The sequence below is a fragment of the Balaenoptera acutorostrata genome, chromosome 7, assembly GCF_949987535.1.
Source record: "Balaenoptera acutorostrata chromosome 7, mBalAcu1.1, whole genome shotgun sequence".
In the NCBI taxonomy this organism is placed as follows: domain Eukaryota; kingdom Metazoa; phylum Chordata; class Mammalia; order Artiodactyla; family Balaenopteridae; genus Balaenoptera; species Balaenoptera acutorostrata.
Window position 1 is genome coordinate 48727285 of NC_080070.1, and position 18013 is coordinate 48745297.

General features: G+C 41.2%; 1 protein-coding gene across 2 annotated transcripts in view; it reads left to right on the forward strand.

Moving 5' to 3' along the window:
- Positions 1 to 6928: 6928 nt before the first annotated feature.
- Positions 6929 to 18013, forward strand: part of CPVL (carboxypeptidase vitellogenic like) — a 112412-nt gene continuing 101327 nt past the window's right edge. The window contains exons 1-2 of one of the 2 annotated variants that reach the window (XM_007193500.3): positions 6929 to 7118; positions 10532 to 10607. The gene's annotated coding sequence lies outside the window, so the exon portion shown is untranslated. The remainder of the gene's footprint in view (positions 7119 to 10531; positions 10608 to 18013) is intronic. The other variant, XM_007193499.3, reaches the window with a different exon arrangement.

The following is an 18013-nucleotide window of genomic DNA, read 5'->3' on the forward strand; positions in this document are numbered from 1 at the left end:
CTGGCTGGTGAGAATTAAACTGACATAAGACAGATTAACAGGAAAAATTCAAATTTAATTATGTACATACAGGGGCCCCTTAAGAAAAATGAAAGCCATGGACAAGTTAGTAATTGAGGCTTATATGCCATCTGAGAGAAGGAGAAGGGGGTAGGGGTTTGGGAACCTCAAAGGGGAGAACGGAAATTCATATGGAGATGGAAAAACAAATGTTTGGTAAACAAACATTTGCTATGCCATGCAAAGACAATGGGACTCAGAGAGAACTTTGGTCTTAAGGCCCTGCTGAGTCCCCCTACCACACCTAACCCATATTCTTTGTAGATATCTCTGGTGATGGTGCTCTTCCGGGACCAGGCCCCTTATCTAAATTCTCTTAGGCAGCTTAAGGGAGAGGTTAAAAAAAAAAAGACTTCCTGAGTCTTCTGTTTCTTAAAGACAATCAACCTAAAATAATCCTCATGCCAAAGAGCAACATTTTAAGGTGGCAAATTTTGCTTCCCTACAGTATGCCTTTGAAACTTCCCCAAGAAGTTTCACAGTCCAAAAGTTGAGTTGGTAGATTGTTCTACCTCACTGAACCAGATTCTTAGTCCTGACAATAGGTCACTTTGGCTAAACTCATTTCAGGAGGTGGTGATGCAGGTGAGCTCCAAGAGTTAGGACTATGGTGCAAGCAATCAGGTGTTTAATAAGAGGCACTTCTATGGAAACAAAGTAAAATAACGGCTAGGGATTGGAGCAAAACATAATCCCAGTTTCTGAGTTCTGAGGGCAGCCAGTAAATATTTCTAGATGTCTGGCTCAAAGCGTTTTCAGATAGAGTGAGGGCAGGTAGCGGCAAACTGACAGATTTTGCTAGTTTGCAGTTTGAATGTCTCTTGTGATCTTTCTGAGTGGCTTACATGGCAACAGATATGAAGACGCTATATATGAGCTATCATGGTGATTTCTCTGAAGTTTATATCAGGTTGTCCAATTTTAGCTTGCATGGCTTCAGAAAAAGGACAGTTTTAGTTCTTAATGATTTCAAGTCAAAAGGGTGGGAGAGAAAATTAGAAATGTTAGTTTGGAGAGTTGTAGCCAAATATTGGAGGAAACTGGAAGAATTCAGGATCCAATCCAGTTTATAGGTAGAAAACAAACCTCAAAGACAAGGGACAGTATTAGAATCTAATAGCCACAAGTTTATTACTAAAACATAATTTTTCTCTCCAAAATCATCCTCATTTTTACCAAAGGTAGAAAACTTAGGACTAATTTGTTTGCAAAACAAGTTTAGTTTCAAAAAACTTGGCCTGTTTATATAAGTATAGCAAGAATAGCAATTGACCATGTAACTCTTTTAATCTGCTTTGTTGGAACTTTTCATAAGAAATTTCAGATTGGACTTTTAAATGCCTCTTCAGGCCAGGAAGCCACGCTAAGGATTTGCCATCAGACTCACGTGCAATACCTACACATTTCAGTGAATTCTTCTCGAGGTCCCCAAAATACCTTGAGGTTCCTGTACCTTCCAGGAAGTGACCATCCTTACACACCTACCTGGTAAGGCTGCCAGGAACCCTGTAAGTGAAGTACCTAGGAGGAATATGCCATGGGGTTGGGGGTTATGTGTTGTTTTACAGAGTACCTCATTACATGGAAATTTTCTTGAGGTTGGCAGGTGATCTAGTGTTGATCTAACCCATTCCGTGACCAACTTATCCTCTCATGCCTTTTTGAAGTGGCAAGCACCCTAATGGCTCTTAAATGCTCGATCCATGTCAACCAGTTTTGTGGCTTTGGCTTCCAAGATGTCCCTTAGCAACAGCTTTTACCTCATGTGCCTATTAATCCACAGCAAAGTTTGTCTAAACAGATGCCAGTCTGCTGAGAACTGTGAACTCACTAGTCTTTGAGGCTCGAACTGCAGGTTATAGGGCCCTATACAGCCTATGCCTCTGTAATTATTCGGTGGTTTTTCCTCCTTATGACAAACATAAAAGACAAGGACAAAGAAAAAAACAGTGACTGTCTCTGGGAGGAAATGGATCATTAAAGCCATTTGGTAAATACCAAATTGATCAGAGTCACTAAGTCCAACGTACTATAGTTCCACAGACATTTTCTCCTACTAATCTAAATTTAGAAAGAGAGAGTGAAAACATTCACACCACTTTTGCTCTACCAAATCCCACAGACAGAGATTCTGGAAGGCTGATATAATAGGAAATCTTACCTTCTGCCAGCTTTTGTCAGATGTCCCAGGATCTCTTTATCTGCAGTGGTCTTCTGGAAAGCAGTTTTTCCAGCCAGTGAAGGATCCTGCTGGATACACCACCTACTTAAAAAAAAAATTTCCTTATACCTTTTCCAGGTTCTTCTAGCTTGTCTAAAAATTAAATTGACCTGAGACAGATTAACAGGAGAAAATCAAATTTAATTACATACTTACAAGGGCCCCAGGAAAAAAATGAGACTCAAGAGACACACTTTGGGGTGGCAAATTTTGCTTCCCTACACCCTGGATTATCTGTTGGGCCCACTGTGATCATGAGGATCCTTATAAGAGAGAGACAGAAGGATCAGAATGATTAGTAAGGGCTTCCCTGGTGGCGCAGTGGTTGAGAATCTGCCTGCTAATGCAGGGGACACGGGTTCGAGCCCTGGTCTGGGAAGATCCCACATGCCACGGAGCAGCTGGGCCCGTGAGCCACAACTACTGAGCCTGCGCGTCTGGAGCCTGTGCCCCGCAACGGGAGGGGCCGCGATAGTGAAAGGCCCGCGCACCGCGATGAAGAGCGGTCCCCGCACCGCGATGAAGAGTGGCCCCCACTTGCCGCAACTAGAGAAAGCCCTCGCACGAACCGAAGACCCAACACAGCCAAAAATAAATAAATAAATAAATAAAGTAGCTATACAATTAAAAAAAAAAAAATACTTAGAATGATTAGTAGGAGATGTGAGGATGGAAGCAAGCGCTTGGAGTGATGCAAGTACAGGGCCAGGAGACAAAGAATGTGGGCAGCTTCTAGAAGATGAAAAAGGCAAAGAATCATATTCTCCCCTGAATCCTCCAGAAGTAATGTAGCCCTGCTGAAACCTTGATTTTACACTTCCAACTTCAGAACTATAAGACAATAAGTTTGAGCTGTTTTCAGCCACTAAACTGTGGTAATTTGTTACAGTACCAACAGGAAACTAATGCCATGAGACATATGTACACACATTGAAACAGTTAGTTTCATAACACATGATATACTCTGATGTTTTCTTTCCCATCTTCATGGATTTAATTATGTCCCCTCAAAAAGATATGTTGAATTCCTCAACACCTCCCCTCCCCAGTACCTCAGAATGCAGCCTTATTTGGAAATAGGGTCTTCACAGAGGTAATAAGTTAAATGAGGTCATTAGGCTGGCCCTAATCCAATATGATTGGTGTTCTTATAAAAAAGGGGAGCACCCTATGAAGACCAAGGCAGAGATTAGAATTATGATGCCATAAACCAAGGAGTGCCTGGGGCTACCAGAAGCTGGAAAAGGCAAGGAAGAATCCTCCTACTACAGTGGGAATGCGGCCCTGCAGACACATTTATTTCAGACTTGTAAGCTGCAGAACTGTGAGACAATAAATTTCTACCATTTATAACCACCCAGTTTTGGGTACTTTGTTATAGCAGTCCTGGCAGATACATGCTGTTCTGTCCTAGTCTATTCTATCCTATTTCATTAAGAAAATTGATTTTCCAGTCTACTAATTCTGAATGTCATCAGACTTCATTCAAGCTTTTTCCACACCAATTTCTTAACCTCCATTTAGCCAACCTCTGATCCATCCCAAATGCACCCAGTAGCTCCAAACAGTCAATCATTCCCAGAACATAGCATCAACTCACAGACGGCATGCTATGTGCTTGTGCTATACCCTTTCCCCTCAATGTCTATTCATTTTTAATGCCCAGCTTCATGTCACCTCCTCTGGGGGGTTTTCCCTGGCTCCTATGCAGAGTCAGTTGGTCCCTGCTCTCTGTTCCTACAGCTATTTTAATAGGCCTCAACGATAGTACTTAGCATTTAAGTGTCAATTAAAGGATCAATTTAAGTGCCTGCCTCCCCCTGCCCCCCCAGCTAAACTCCAAGTTTCTTAAAGAAGACTGGTAAACAACAAGGGTCTGCTGTATAGCACAGGGAACTATATTCAATATCCTGAGATAAATCATAATGGAAAAGAATATAAAAAAAGAATATATATGTATAACTGAATCACTTTGCTGTATAGCAGAAATTAACACAACATTGTTAATCAACTATACTTCAGTAAAGTATACTGGGACTGGAGCTTAGTGGGAAAAAGGGAAGTGGCTGCAGCCCAGGGGCTGGAGACCAGCTCTCCCTGCATCACCACATTTAGGTGCAGATCATCAAGGAGTTTGTATCTGGCCTTGCAGGTCATTACAAAGGTATATTTGCCAAGGTAGGAAGGTTGCACCTATTTTATTTAATAGTTTGTTAAGGTTGGTCTGATTTTGGTCTTAAAGGAAAAATTTTTCCCACCAATAAATTTTTCTCCATAAAAAGATAGGTGTGTAGAATATACTTCCTTGCATAGTATATGATGGAAGATAGGGATGGCTGCAGCCACCCAGCACATACTCTGGGCCAGATGACTTACATTTAGTGCCCACCACAACCCAATAAAGTTAAGTATTTATGAGAAAACTGAGACTCAGTGACATTAAGCAATTTGTTCCAGATCCGAAAGTTAATGCTACAGTTAGCTTTAGTGGCATAACAAACTCCCCAAAACTTAAGTGGCTTAAAACAACAGTGATTTTTTTTCCCCTGATTGGTGGGCTGGCCGGGCTAGTCCACTGCTGGTTTCACCTGGGCTAGCTCATGCAGCTGCACCCTGCTGCAGGGTGGGCTGAGCTGGAAGGCCCCAATGGCTTCTCTCACCAGTCTCCCAGTTGGTGCTCCTGTCTCTGCGATGCCTCGGTTCTCCTGCACATGACCTCTCACTCTTCAGGAGCTACACCTGCTTCTTGTCATGGTGGTCCCAGGGCAGCTGTCTCAGAGCAGAAGCTGCAAGGCCTTTAGATTCCTGGGATAGAACTGGCACTTGCCCACATTCTAATGGTCAAAACATGTCTCAAAGCCAGTCCTGATTCAAGGGGAGGGAAGAGAGACTTCACCTGTTGATGGAAGGAACGGCCAAGTCACCTTGCAAAGGAGCATGGTGACCTTGTTTTGGCCACCTTTAAAAACAATGGATCAGAGCTAGTAGCTAAATAGCAGAGCCAGGATTCGTAGCCAAGTGGCCTGGCTGGGACACTCTAATAACTGTGCCTTCTCTGAACCACGGGACCTGTTGGGGACTTAGACATGGGAATGATGACACTCCTGTATTTTGTCTTATCCCCTTGCTCTTGCAATCTCCTTACCTTTTTAGTCTTAAAAAACAAAATTCAATCAAGTAAATTTGAAGATCTAATTGGCTTTGTTAAATCGTGAACTGGGTAGAATCCCATCTGAATCCCATCTAGCAAATAGAAAGGAGTCCCAAATAGCTGCAGAAAAGGAAAGGTTTTTAAAGGTGGGGGTGGGGGTGGGGGTGGGATAGGAAGTCATAAATGAAAGAAAAAGAATTATTTTAGGCTATTTCAGGCAACGTCGCCTTCTTTTGGGGGACAAAGGGTCCATCAGGTGAATTACCTCACTGGTGCTGACCAGGAAATTTCAGACTGACTGGTTAAGATTACGTTAATAGGGAAGGTTGCAATTGCAATCAGGTTAGGTATTAGGTCTTGGTTTAGTGACAGGGGCTTAGCACAAGAGACCCCATTTTGGGTCTGTTGTTTCTTTTTTTTTTTTTTTTTTTTAAATTTTTTTTTTTTTTTTTTTATAGCTACTTTATTTATTTATTTCTTTATTTTTGGCTGTGTTGGGTCTTCGGTTCGTGCGAGGGCTTTCTCTGGTTACGGCAAGTGGGGGCCACTCTTCATCGCGGTGCAGGGACCGCTCCTCATCGCGGTGCGCGGGCCTCTCACCATCGCGGCCCCTCCCGTTGCGGGGCACAGGCTCCAGACGCGCAGGCTCAGCAGTTGTGGCTCACGGGCCCAGCTGCTCCGTGGCATGCGGGATCTTCCCAGACCAGGGCTCGAACCCGTGTCCCCTGCATTAGCAGGCAGATTCTCAACCACTGCGCCACCAGGGAAGCCCTGTTGTTTCTTTTTTTTTAAACAAGTCTCTGTCTTCCTCCAGTGTCTGGCTTAGTGGCCAGCACCTGGTGGTGGTTAATACTACCTACTCAGGTAGGTCACTTACAAGAGATGACCCTGAATGGGCTCCTTAACCTCTCTAAGTCCCAGTTTCCCGCCTGCAAAGTGGGGATAGTTATAGCACAGAACACATCGGGTTGCTCTAATATTCCGATGCAGTAATGCAGAGAACGCACTGGACACAGTACTGGCTCTCAGTGTCTCCCCAGTGTTAGCGCCATTACCATGTGTAATAACTATCCAGGAATGCATGTGGGCCTTTTAAACGGGGGGAGTAAAACACCACTCTGCTTCCAGATGCGAACACCAGGCTTGCAAGCACGGGCATGGGGACATTATTTCAAAATACGGTGGAAATTCTAAGATAGCAGCTTCAAAAAAGCAGGCGAGAAAATCAAAAGGAACACAAAGGAACAAACAAACCAAACGGAGCTGCACCGTGGTCAGTCTTTCTCTGTTCATTTTTAAGATTTCACTCTGCGACTGCTGGCTTCTTCCACGACGGAAAGCGCTGACCCGGCGCGGCCAGGTCGCGGGGAGAGACAGGTGGGGACGTACCTTTGGCTCCGTAGGTCTAGGTCACGTGGGTCTCCTCCTCCTCAGAGGAGCACTCGAAAACTCGCGGTCTGCAGGGTACGCGTAACTGCGAGGGGCGACGAGGGGAGGCCGCCTCACTCTTTCCGGACTCGGGAACCCGGCGGGACCGGGTCTCCGCGCACCGCGAGGCAGGGAGGAGCGCCGTGTGCCCTGCGTAAGTGCGCGGCTCCGCAGGGGTCACTGGTCCCCGGACGCACGGAGCGCAAGGAGGGCGGTCTCAGAAGCCTTCAGCACCGAAGAGGAAGAAAGCCCGGTGGGGTGAGATTGGGGTCAGGTGGTTTGGGCCGGCTAGTAGTTTCCAAATCAGAGTCCTAGGGATGTTTGGTATTCTGCTCTGTGTGCGCTCCGCCCGGAATGTGCTCCCGAAGGCCTCTGGCACAATCTGAGGAGGTCGCCCCCGGGATTCTTCCAGGCCAGGCGCCCCTCCAGGGAAGCGCGAAGCTGTGTGGTCCACCATCACTCTCAGTGCGAGGGGTGGGCGTCGGACACGTCCTCCTTCTCCTTCAGCGAGTCTGTTTGGGATGTTTTATTTCGTGGGTGCTGTGGAGGAAGGCGGAAAATGCCTTTAATTAGTGCGTATCCCACAAAAGGAGACTTGGCTTGAGTGAAGGAAGGCACACGAAAAGGCTATTTTTCCCGGAATGTAGGATTAGGAGAAAACCAGGGGCATGGCACAGGTGGAAGCAGCTTTCTGCCAAGTGGATTAGGTCCTTGCAGGGGAATTCTTAGGAGCCAGAGGGACACGTAGAGATGTGTGTAAATGGAAACATCCAGTGCCTTTCAGGTCAGCTTGGTGTCCTGAAAAAAAAGCTGCTTTGGCATATGTATGGATTTGAATCCTAGCTCTGCCTTTGGCTAGTTGGTGACCTTGAACAAATTATTTAAGCTTACTAAGCTTCAGTCTCCCCATTTGAAAGATATTTGTACGACTGCTTTTTACTTTTTTTGGTGAGGGATGAGGAAGAACAGAGATGTAAGGAGAAAGAAAAAATCCAAGGAGCATTTTAGTAACTTGAAAAATAACTTTTAAGAAAGCTGTTCAAAATAGGAATTGGGATGCTTTTGGCAAAGTAGATTGCACTGGTTTTGCTGGCATATGAAAGCCTGAAAAGTTGTCAAAACCCCTTAGCTGATTGGGCTTTCTAGAATTGTACTGCCCGCTAATCTAAGTCCAGTGGAAACCCTTTATAATGTAATGCAAGTGTTCTTAGCAAGAAGCTGTTTTATTCTTCTTTTATAGGAGTTGGTTCTTTTGGAGGGACATAATTGGCCCAACAATATATATGAGTCCAGCTTATAAACCAATTTACAGTGGGGTTCTATTAGACTGATTTTATAGCCTGAGAAATAAGTGGGCTTTGACTGACAGGCAGTTCAAATGACTTAGAAGAGTGTTTAGGAAGTCCACTGGGCTTATCAGTTCACTCCCCTTGGGGGGAGAAAAAAAAAAAACCAAAATGCAAACAGCATAACAGTATTTTTTTAATGACTGACTTTTTTTTTGTTTTGGAAAGTGTATGATTTGTTAGAAGAAAAATTGTGTTGAATATTACCCTGGTGTGCATGAAACTGAGACAATAAGAGAGGAAAAGCTTAGTTACTGCCCCAACTAACATCAGATGCCCCTTTATCTTTTCCCAAATACCCAAGGTAAATAGGTAATGACCCATTCTTAATAGGAAGTATAGTTCATTTTAAAGAGCAAACATTATTATTTTTGTTTAACGTTCCCAGCGGTTTAATGATGTGGGGTTTTCAGGAACTGAACTAAGAACATTTGAAAAGAACTTAAGAAGGACAAGTTTCCCATAATTAGAAAGGTTCCTCTAGAATTTGTTCTAGAAGAACAAATCATTAATCTCTATATTGATTCGGGAGAGGGGTAACCTGGACAGAGGGCTAAGAACTGTACTTGGTCAAAACCAGTGATGGAGTTTGAACTTTCATGCTATGTAGTTGCAAGTTCAAAGCTTTAAGCAATAGACTCAGTTCACAAGACAGTGATCAGGTGCTTTCTTCATAAAACCTATGCTCCTGAGTGTAACTGAACCAAAACCAGAATATTGAGATTCCTCTCCCTTGAAGATATTGCAGGTACTGCCTTGGACATGAAACCACATGCTTTTCTTTTACTGATTTAACCTTAGAATCTGGGGAGTAAGATCAGGGTGGTGGTAATAAGTCTTGATGTCCTTAGATCCATTAGCCTGAAAAAGCAAATTCTTAGCATCACATCTCTCCAGTATCCTTAGGTCTTACCTCTTAACCTTCTCTTTGTGTTTTGATTCTAGTTAGTGGCTGTCTTTAAATTGCTAAGGTTGCTTACTGGCCAAAATATTTATTTAGGCATCCAGGGGCTAGCTCTTCCTCCTTTCCCTTTTGCGACTCTATATTCTGTTACTCATCTTTCAGAAAGACCCCTTGACGTATCTTCTTGTACCTGTATCTGGGGAGGATAACCCACCTCCCAAGAGATTCATTCTTTCATCCTAAATGGACTAATATTTTTACTGATGTTCGATTATGAGAATTTTCAAACATTCAGAAAAGTTGAAAGAATTTTACAGTGTACTGTATACTCCCACCTAAATTCTATTATCATTCAGCTGATATTGATTTAGTGCCTACTATTTGCCTGGAGCTATGCTTACCTGTAAAGACATAGAAGGCAGAGTAAAGTTAGGGAACGCAAAAGGGTTTGATTTGGCTGGAACATAGAGTTTATGAAGGGGTCGTATCACTTTGCTCTGGAAAGTTATGCCAGAGTCACATTGTGGAAGACATTGAATTTCATGGCAGGAAGTTTATACTTTATTCTGGTTGCAGTTGGGAACCATTGAAGGCATTTGAGGAGGGAATGTCTTGTGCTTTAGACAGCTCACTTCGGCATCAGTGTTAGGCTGAATGGGTGTGGAGAGGACCTGATGTCTGAGAGACAAGTTAGGAGGCTTTGCAAATGTCCCCAGGGCAAGTGAGGGTTGACTTGTGAACCAAAAGGGAAAAAAAGAGGAAGAAAGGTGGGACTTTGTGAATGACTTAACATGAGGACTTGGTTTTAGAGTCTTGGGTGTCATAAAGAATCAGGAAGTTAGAGGAGGGGGAAGTTCAGGGGGGATGTTAATGTTTTGTTATAAGACTCGATGGGTTTGAGGAACCAGCTGGGTACCTATGTGAAGGAGACTTCTGAGTGTGGGGAGCCCAACAGCAAGGTCAGGAACAAAATTCTAGACTAGCTGTTAGTGATCAAGGGATGGTTGAATGAGAATGTACAGAAGGAGAAAAAAAGGGCAGGACCTTGAGGAAAATCTGAATATATAGAGTTCTTGAAACAGAAAAAAAAATACGTGTTAATTGTCAGTTTGTATATTAATGATGGTTCTATCTACGGCGTTATTGTAGCCACAGTTCTCCTTGATAACTTATAACAAACTAAAAAATGTACCCATATGAGTGGAGTGGAGTCTTTCCTGCTCCCACTGTAGGAGGCACGGGGCAGAGGGGGCGGGTAGGGTGTGAAAAGAGGATGGAGAATCAGGTGGCAGAGGGCAGGAAAGAGGGAAAGTGAAATATTTTTTATCTTGGACTTTTAGAGTACACAGAGCTTTATCCATGTCAACCGTTTCCAAATATAAGGAAGCCAGGTAATTTAATGAATTTATCTATCTTTTCAGAAGGCAGTGCCTACTTAATCTGGGAACCATAACAACCTATCGTGATGGTGGCCATATTTTCCAAATGAAACCTCAGGTGGGACACATTCTGAATGCATGGTCACCAAGCCTTTATCCAAATATTTAACAACCAAAACTCCCCTCCCCCTTTTTATATTAATATTTTCATATATGCTCTATGTGTTGAATAAATATTCAGGTCTGTAAACCCATCTTATAATAATTCACTGACAAGGCAAAGGAAATTAGCTTTAATTAGCATCTCTTCTGTGGTCAGGGACTGTTCTAAGGTCTCAGTTAGAAGGTGAGGGCAGGGACTGTCTTTCATCTCTCTGCTATACCTGGTATGAGTTTATATACGTACGATATCATTGTCACCATAACAATGAGTGGTAGTGTGGGTCCACTCAGTATACAAGTACTTTGTCTAGTGGTACAGAGTTTTTAAGTGACAGAGCCACATTTGAAGCTGTGTCTAAATTCTTTCTGCTCCTCCCATTGGACTGTATTACCTTCCAAGATACTTACTGTGTGCCAGGCATTATGTCAGGTGTTTGCACATGTGGGTTCCTTCATTTCATCCCTCTGGTTTGGTAGGTAATTCAGAGGAAAGCTCAAACCAAAATTGCTCAATTGGTTATTATTGGTGGGGTATCTACCCTCTGACCCTATCTTATTTTCGCTCAACTTCTTTTTTTTAAAATTTATTTTATTGAAATATAGTTGGTTTACAATGTTGTGTTAATTTCTGCTGTACAGCAAAGTGATTCAGTTATACATATATATACATTCTTTTTCATATTCCTTTCCATTATGGCTTATCACAGGATGTTGAATATAGTTCCCTGTGCTATACAGTTGGACCTTGCTGTTTATCCATTCTATATATAACAGTTTGCATTTGCTAATCCCACACCCCCAATCCATCCCTCTCCCAACCCCCCTTACTCTTGGCAACCACAAGTTTGTTCTCTACGTATGTGTCACTCAACTTCTTTAACTCTGCAGGAAGAGTCAAACCCTCTCAGAAATGCCACCCCCTAAGGCTGAGTTTAACAATCACTTCATTAATTCTCCTGAAGATCACACCTTCAGTCCTCTGCTGATTTCTTTTTAAAGTGAGCTAGAGAAAAGCTCTCTTTTTTATTTGTTTACTTGCTTGTTTCATTCCATTAATCTTCTGCTTTTCCCATTGTCCCACTTGTTTACATATTATGTTCCTCTTTTTCCTTACTCCAGCCCGGAACTCTCTTCTCCCTAGATAGTCACTTGAAATTCTCTAATACCTTCAGATCTGCTCACCTGCCACCACCTCAGAGGGGCCTTCCCTGACCACCCAATCTAAAATAATATCACTCCTTGACCCCATCCCTCTGTAACCGTTCATCCTGCTTTGATGTTCTTAATAGATTTCCTCTCTCTTATCTCCATAATATGGGAAGCTTCATGAAGGCAGACACTTTGTCTCTCTTGTTTTCTGTGCCTGCATTGGAGTCTAGCACATAGTAGGAGCTAAAATATATTTGTTTATCGAATGAATAACTGGTCCAGTGAACTTGGAGTCTGTCCCAGCTCTGCTACTGACTAGAGTGTCATTACTTGGGAAGTTGCTCCATCCACCTGGGCCTCTGTTGAAGAGCTGCATTAACTCCTTTCAAGAGTGGTGGTGGGGCTTCCCTAGTGGCGCAGTGGTTGCCAATGCAGGGGACATGGGTTTGAGCCCTGGTCTGGGAAGATCCCACATGCCGCGGAGCGACTAGGCCCGTGAGCCACAATTACTGAGCCTGAGCGTCTGGAGCCTGTGCTCCACAACAAGAGAGGCCGCGATAGTGAGAGGCCCGTGCACCGCAATGAAGAGTGGCCCCCACTTGCCGCAACTAGAGAAAGCCCTCGCACAGAAACGAAGACCCAACACAGCCATAAATAAATAAATAAATAAATAAAATTTAAAAAAAAAGAAACCAAGCCTCCTTAGTGCCCACCAGTGCTTCTTATTAAAAAATTAAAAAAAAGAGTGGTGGTGAAGATCCAATGAGACTATGTGTGGAGAAGAGATGTGGGAAGCACTGGAATAATCTAAGAGAGTGTTGTATGGAGATTACTCCCAATGACAACATTATCTCTTTTGGAATCAAGGAGGAGTTACCTGTCACCTGGTTAAGGTGACAACATGGAAGGATTTCCCAGGATCATCCTCATATAAAATATTCTTATCCATTATACCCCCAGTCTTATCCTTGTATTTGCCACACTGTGTATCCTGAATTTTTGTATGGAAAATTTAGTCATAGTAGATAGCAAAAAGGAGGATCATTTTAAAAAGAATGGGACTACATTTACTTCAGCAAAAATAAGGAATTTCTCAGTGGAAGACATTTCTTTTGCCATGAGGATTGAGGGCTTCATCCATCCCCTCAAATTATTTTCAAAACAGAAGGAAGCTAGAGATTCATTTTGAAGCAATCTCCGGTCATGTGAGTTTCACTTCTTTGCAAATAAACGTGCCCTTAAATCACTTGCAATTTCAGCACCGATAAATCTTGCATATGGCATGCCAAGATAATCCAGTTTACCCAGAATTCTGCTTTTGTCAAAAGTTGCATGGAGGCAGATTTTGTTGTATTATGTCATTTATATAACGATATATGAAAAATACATGGACTTTGGAATCTCTAGATCTGGCTTCAAATTCGAGCTTTACTGTCTAGTGGTTGAGTCGGGGGCTTGAGAAAGTTAAACCTAGTGCTTGAGAAACTAGTCGACCTAGGATTCAGTTTCTTCATCTGAGTATGTCTTATATAAATCTCGGAACTTAGGGCCTAAGGATAGTGACACAGTCAAACACATGCTATCCATTAGCAAGTGAAAGGCTCGGAAATGTTCATTCTGTAACCAAGAAACCCGTTTAAGTTTGTTTAGCCCAGATTTTCCCCAAGTTTTGTTCTTATAAAATCTAATTATATATTGCTGAACTAGTATTCCATAAAGGATTCTGTGGGAAATCCTGGCTTACCAGAATGCCAGACATGTCTTAAATACAAAATCAATTTAGCTTCCCTTTCCCATTTTATTGTTGACCTCTCAGAATTTTCGCTTGGATGCTAAATAATAACTAAGTAGAACTGTTTAAGTTCCACTCTTTGTAATCCCCTCCACCTTGACTCCTTCCACAGTCTTCCCAACTATCCATGTATTAGTTTTCTAGGGCTGCTATAGCAAAGTACCACAAACCGGGTGGCTTAAAAACATCACAAATTTGTCTCAGACTTCTGCAGGCTGGAAGTCCAAAATCATTGTGTTGGTGGCGCCATGTTCCCTCTGAAACATGGGGGAAGAATCTTCCCTCATCCTCATCTACCTTCTGGCAAAAATTTTATTTTTGTATGTTGTATTTCCAAACTTACCTGAATAGGGAGATAAGCCTGTGGCACACATAGCACATTTTGGGAGATGCTAGTATGGGACTATAGAATGGTCTTTGAAAATTGATTGGTACTGGCCTCAATTCGTTGCTCTACTGCTTTTTAGCTGTGTGACCCTGGACAAGTAACTTAAATTCTCTGAGGATCAGTTTCTCATCTGTAAAATGGGGTGATAATAGTACCTACCTGGTAAAGATTAGAAATAAAAATATAAAGCAGTTAGCACAGTTCATGTACCTGGAGTGCATTCAATTATTGGTAGCTTTTACTGGTATCATTATCATGAGGATGCCTTGGATCATGGGGATGGTCTTTCTGTTTCAAAGCTGTTATTAACATTTTGGGACATGTCTACTTTGTACTTCCTACCCCCATGCAAATTTTCCTTCTGGTTGGAGTGAGATTTCAAGGTAAGCTCCCTACTATAGTGTCAGATAGTATTATTTCCTCTTCTTCCTGATTCTTTTTATTCTCTACCTGCCACGTAACTCGAGTTTGTTTCCCTTTCCTGTGAGCCCAAGGATATGGTGGCAGAGATAGGGATGACTAGTTCAACTAGCAAGATTAGACACCACTGTCTGATGCCAGAGGGGTAGCCTGTGGAAGGGAGATAGGCATGTAAGTCTCAGTGATGCTTCAGCAAAAGGTTGCCCATCACCTTGTGTCATATACTATGTCCTTTCTGGGAAAAGAACGCTTCAAATATCAATTTTAGAAATTAAAATGATGTCCTAAGGAAAATGAATACTGGATCCTTCTAAATAAAGGTTTTCTTTTACCATTTGTTGGCATGGAAATCCTTTAACAAAAATAGCTAGACTTGGGATTTGGGTTGATATTTAATTCAGGGTTGCACAATAGCCCTTCATTACAGGATTCAAATGCTTTGGATATGCCTGAATAATCTTGTGAGGTGACTGAGTCTTTTTTGAATAGAGGGATCACTTTCTTGTCCCTTTCTTTAATTACAGATTTCATGGAAACGTCTGTTACTAGTTGGCCTGTTTTTTGTTTGTTTGTCCAGGGGAATGTTTGTCTTATGTTGGGAGCTATTAAAGCCGGTTAAATATGTGAGGGGACTCCAAATAATTGTTTTAATTGCAACTATGACATTTATTACGTGAACGATTTTTATCCTTTGGAATAATCTATAATGTAAAATGGAGACGTGGGAAGGAGAGAAGAGGAAAACATAGGGCTGCTTTACACGGTTGCTCTTTGTTTCTTTGTCCTCATTCTGGAGTTTTTGTTTCCGATTCTTTTTTTCACTGGTAGAACACACACTTTCCAGTGGCTTTTTCAGGTTTCTTTTCTCGAAGCCTTGCCTATCTGGGCATGTTACTGGTTGCCTCTACACACGGATGACAGCTTGGCAGATTTTCTCCTTTTGTCTCTTCTGATCATTTCCATTAGATTGGGGTGTGAGTTGATGGAACGTAGTTTCCAGCTCATTTTTCAAATAAGGAACGTGAGACTCACATGAGCAGGTAAATGTTGAACATCTAGTTCCCTGGGGTAGGGTGGGCAGGGGAAGCCCTGATTTGTGGTGTCTCTGATTTCTGTGGTGTAAATACTCCCACCATGGCTGATTTCAAGCTACGAGATGTTACTGAACACCAAGTTGGAAAGGAATGCACAGTAGCAAACCATTATATAATCTGTCCATTAGACAAATATGAAAAATATAACTCCAGAGCATAGATGACAGTAAAATGTAGTAAAATAGTTAAGAAGTGATGAGCTTTGAGTATTTATTACTTATGTTTTTAATATAACTTATTTAATGGTAAGCTTTTATAGTTTAATTTTAAACAATGGCGGTGTTGAACAGCTGGCTCTCACAGTTCCTGGAAATCTAACCATTGGTTTTAACACATTGACCAGGACCCAGAAAAGTCAGTGTCCTGCCCAAGGTTCAGTGAATGAGTCGTGTTAGAACCTGGATTAGTACAAATCGTTTCTAAAACCCAAATTTCTCTAGAAAGACTTACTTATTAATGTTTCTGTATATTCATGTGTTTATTTTTTTACTGCATGCTCTAATGATCTAATGAAAGGGGTTTAGGACTATAACAGACTGTTAATATCTACTGAGACAATAAGAGTCAAAATATTTGAGTATATATAATCATAACCAAAGATGGGAGAGTGGAAAGCAGATTAGATTTAGAGCCGTAAGTGAGTCCTGGCTTTGAGTCTTGGTCTCACTGCTCACCAGTGGTGTAATCTTACTTACAAGTTACTTGCTTACTTCTCTAGTTGTCCGGTTGTCTAGTCTGTGAGATGAAGGAACTGAACCATATGAACATCTACTATCGCCCATATGTCTAACATATCATGATTCACTATTTAGACCCACCAGTTCAACAAATATTTGCTTAGTACCAATTATATGCACATTCGTTATGGACTCTACTCCAGGCAGAACTAAATATAAATATAATAAGAGTAATTATTATTAGAACAACATCTCACATTAGTGTAGAGCCTTTTAATTCACCAAAGACAAACTTTACTTTGAGTCTCTGAGGTTCTATGGTTTTAGGAGATCAGGACACATCTTCACAGAATGTTAGTGAGAGCAGAACTTATTCTAAAAGAACAAACAGAACTCTTACTCCTAGGAAACGCGAGAGGTCATAACCAGGTAGTAATAAGGAATAAGGAACAAACCATGCCTACCAGTTGCTTCGCTGTGTGATAAAAAAGCAAAATCGAAAATAATTTTCTTCTAATTATAAGATTAATTATTGTAGAAAATTTAGAAATTCTTAAGTGTATTAAATAAGGAGAAAATACCATACAACGATTTTAATAGTCTGCTTTTCTTTACCTAATATTTTAGTATATTTTCCAAAACATTCTCAGTAGAGTCATTTTAATTGCTGTATATAATTCCATCTTTTTGATGTACCATAACTTACTTATCTAAAATTGTTTACATTGTTGACAGTTTTTATTATTCTAAATAACACTGTGATAAATAGCTTTTTTATATCAAAAAAATTTACATTAGACACATGATTTCCAATTGTAATATTTAAGGCTTAGTAAGACAGTTTTAGTGAATCACATGTTTTTGACCTTTAGCTTATTTGATTCTGCCAATATTGTTTTGTATCTGCCTAGATTTTATTCTGTTTCTGAACATTTATTAAGAGGAATAGTTTGCCTGAATCCTTCAGTTGGATGTATTTGAACTGGAAATAGCACAAATGTTTTCATATCACTTCAAGTAGACACGTGATACAGTGTAGGGTTAATAATTTTTTTTTCACTCTCTGTGGGCAATAACTTCCAGTACAGGGTTTATTAGTTTAGAAAGTACTCAATAAATGTTCAATAAATAAAAAGATTCTGGCTAATTTAGGATAGGCAAAAACATTTGTAAAAGATGTTAAAAAAAAAACAACACTTCTCCATTCATGACATGGCTTTCGTTTTCATTAGGAGAGATGACAGCTAAGCACAGTCCAGGAATTCTGACCATTAAATGAAACAGTGAAATGAAGTATGTTGTTGCTTTAATTCACCTACATGGGAAACCATGACTCTAATAGTTATTTGATTAAATGTCAATGGGAGCTCCTAAATTGACCCAACTCTTACTTTCATGTGTTAGATTTATGTCAGTTGAAACGAGACTGGTTTTACCTTTCTGTCTTTAACATCTTTGAGTCAACATCTGCTTACAGAAGAAGTGCTGTAACTACCCTGGTTATTTAAATATTAATGACTTCCATTAACGGGGGCTGGATGTTTGCAGCAGAAAGATTGAGAAATTAGATGGTATGATTAGTTTCTTGTTTCTGCCCACAGGAAAAAACCTCTTAATGGAAGAGCTTCTTCCAATATGTTTTTAATAACACAGATTTTTTTTTTTCCCTGCGAACCTGTTAGAGAGTAAGATTGTTGATTCAAGCCTTCCTTAAAAGTAGCTGTTAGTAAAACGTTAGCGTAACAAGTTCTCATAATTTAAAAAAATGTATTATCAGTGCCATCGTGATCATTATATTACCCTTGGGCTTCTTGGGAACCTAAATTTAGTTTCTAAATTCAT